The 3,224-nt window shown below is 39.4% G+C and overlaps 1 long non-coding RNA gene across 1 annotated transcript; it reads right to left on the reverse strand.

Moving 5' to 3' along the window:
- Positions 1-758: 758 nt before the first annotated feature.
- Positions 759-2,829, reverse strand: LOC146027736 (uncharacterized). Its single transcript, XR_014455128.1, has 3 exons — positions 2,354-2,829; positions 910-1,299; positions 759-816 (listed from the first exon to the last, which is right to left on the reverse strand). It is a non-coding gene; the product is annotated as an uncharacterized LOC146027736 (long non-coding RNA).
- Positions 2,830-3,224: the final 395 nt, after the last annotated feature.

The following is a 3,224-nucleotide window of genomic DNA, read 5'->3' on the forward strand; positions in this document are numbered from 1 at the left end:
TCAAAATGAACAAAATAAATTTAATTAATTTGGCATATAATATAGTACTATTTTTGTATAGTCTAACAGATCTATAGTAATATTTGAGTCCCTATACCATGCTCAAAATCAATCTGTCAATCTAGCAAAATTGAGCCTAGGCAAAACAAATGGAAAACTAGTCTCTGTAGGACAACCCATTTCTCAATTATAAAACAACCCACATCGCTGACAGAAGGACATTACTTGTGGCAATATGAACAAGCTGACAGGATAGCTTGAATAACTCTGCCGATAGTCCTGTACCAAGGCACATTGTAGTGCAATGAAAAAGCACATGTCTCGGGCATTTGAATGTGAAATTTTTTTTTTCTGGAATGCTCTCAATTTGACATATTTTTTACCAATATTTTTATTTAACTTTGATTAAAATTTAATTTACTTTAATATTTACATTTTCATCCATATTTGATTGGCTTGCTTGACTGCAAACGACATTTTGGCTATCAGCGGTTACTTCAGGTTCTCTGTTCACTTGCATGCATTGTGTATTCTGATTGGGATATAAATTTAAAATAATTAACTCAATGAGTATAGTAAAAAAAAAAAATGATTTAATCTACTACACATATTATTTATGTACCGATTACAACAAATTTGTACTGTTTGACAAAACAAGTTTGGCTTCATTAGACCATATGCAAAGTGTCACGGAAATATTACATTTTTCACAATAATACATGCCATTGTGGTCCTTAGTGATGTTGTAGAAAGTTGTTTTGAGATGTCGGAATTTCTAAATTTTCCATGTTTCCGATAAAATATTTGCCAAATTGTCTACAATAAGAAAAAATATTTTGTAAAATACATTAAAATACAAGTATAATCACAATAAGAAACATTTGTTACAGAATTTGATTACTGATTTACATTTAGCTCGTGGAACAGGATTGTGGAGTGCACCATGGATGTAGGGTTTAGCGTTGATTGATGATAGTGTCCCATGGATTCCATAAGTCTTGTGTCGATCGCTAACATTCGTCTATGTCCCATGTGATATATGACTGTAGTCCATGGCTGAGGATTCTCCTTTGTGAATCTGTGAAAAAGGAGCGTTGGTGCGTAATGTCCACTGTGGATGTGATAATAGGGGACCATGGATGAAAAGTATGCCATGTGGAATAGGAAAGACTATATAATGTATGCCGATTGTCCAATTTCCAAATATGACAAATGGACCGCATAGAGTTTGACTAGCATTGAATCCTTAGGGGGCCATTCACAAAGTTGTATTGCAATCTGTGAATTGGATGTCTGTTGCTGCGAAAAAATAAAAACAAATTTATATAATTTGACATATTCATTTTCAGGAAATAGGAAAAGATAAATGTAAAACAACATCATTTTGGTTAGGTTTGACTGGCTATGTATTGTGTTACTGTTTTTATTTTCTGCAATTCAAAGCGTAGTATAGTGCGTTATTATGCACTCCAAAGTGTAAGGATTCTATATTCTTTTTATTTTTAAATACTTGAATTTGTAAGGAATGCAAAAAAAAATATATGCTTTATCTCATAAATTAAAAGTTGTATTTGGTGGATTTGTAATAAGGCTAATACCACAAACATACCGCAGCAGCACTGATAAAAAACACACAAAAACCTCGCCTCACCATCCAATCCTCAACTCCAGGCACCTGTCCCTCACCCTCCAATACCAAACTAACGTGACCTGTCTCTCCGCCCACCCTCCAATCCCCTATTGCAGGCATCATGCCCCCAGTCCAACAAGACCACCTATCACAGGCATGATCAAACCCATCCCACCAAGACCCCCTATTACAGGCATGATCAAACCCATCCCACCAAGACCCCCATTGCAGGATTCCACACCCCACTCCCTCCAAGACCCCCATTGCAGGATTCCACACCCCACTCCCTCCAAGACCCCCATTGCAGGATTCCACACCCCACTCCCTCCAAGACCCCCATTGCAGGATTCCAGCCCCCCCCCATCACATCTAGACCACCATTGCAGGTCCCCCCACCCCCCCCCCCCTTCCTCCCCCCCGGGCGCATACCTCGATCGCACAACAAACGTCTACATAGACACCTACACACATATCCACATCCCAACACACACAGCCACAACCCGACACACACACACACAGCCACTGCCCGACACCCACACACCGCCCGACACACAGACACAGCCACACACACACACGCAGCCACAACCAGACACACACACACAACACAACACAGAGCCTCAACCAGCCAGCCACACACACTCACACAAACCACAGCCACAACCCGACACACACACACACTCTCTCTCTCACTCACACACAGACACACAGAGACATAGCACTCACCGATCAGCGAGGGATGACAGGAAACAGGCAGCAGCAGCGACGACTCTTCCTTCTGTCTTCTCTCCGCGGCGTGTACTGATTGTTCTGTCTGGAATCACACAGGTGCGCGGCCTGATGACATCGGAGGGTGGGACTATGGAGATTGCCAGGACGGCTTCAGGGAAACTTGAGCGCAGCTGCGAGATCTCAGCAAAGGGGAGGGGGAGAAGGAGGAAGGGGGCTGAGAAAGCATCACAGGGCCGTGATGCTTAGCACACAGGGGGAAGGACGTTTTTGCAGAATTTGACTCGATCCCTAGCAACGGACTCAGCTCCCCTTGGATACAGGGGACGCTGGAAGGATTTCAAGCCGTTCTGGTGAGTAAAATAGCGCTTAAAAAAAAAAAAAAAAAACACAGCACAGCTTACATAGACCTATACTACATAGCCTAGGGGTTAGTTGGGGGTAGTAAAAGGGGGTGACAGGTATCCTTTAAATACATTGTTTATTAAATTATAATATTGAAATCAGAATTGTTCTTTTGAAAAATTGTCCATGTTGCACAATTCCAAAATGGATTTGTAGACATTAAAAAACATAAAAACAAGTTCATATACTTAATAAATTAAGCAATACATTTCCTTGAATAATCTTGCCCCAAATGGGCGCAGATCAGAAATTAACTGATTTTATTTTACAAACAGGGTCACGTCAAATTTGTTTAAATTAGGACTAACATACACACACATATATATATATATATATATATATATATATATATATATATATATATATATTATTTAAACCCATATAGAGTTTTGTGGACTTTATTTTTATAATAATACTTATTATAGATATTTTTTTTAATTGGTTATTAGAATAATAGTAATAA

The sequence above is a fragment of the Crinia signifera genome, chromosome 1 (genome assembly GCF_055691185.1).
Source record: "Crinia signifera chromosome 1, ASM5569118v1, whole genome shotgun sequence".
NCBI classification, from domain to species: Eukaryota; Metazoa; Chordata; class Amphibia; order Anura; family Myobatrachidae; genus Crinia; species Crinia signifera.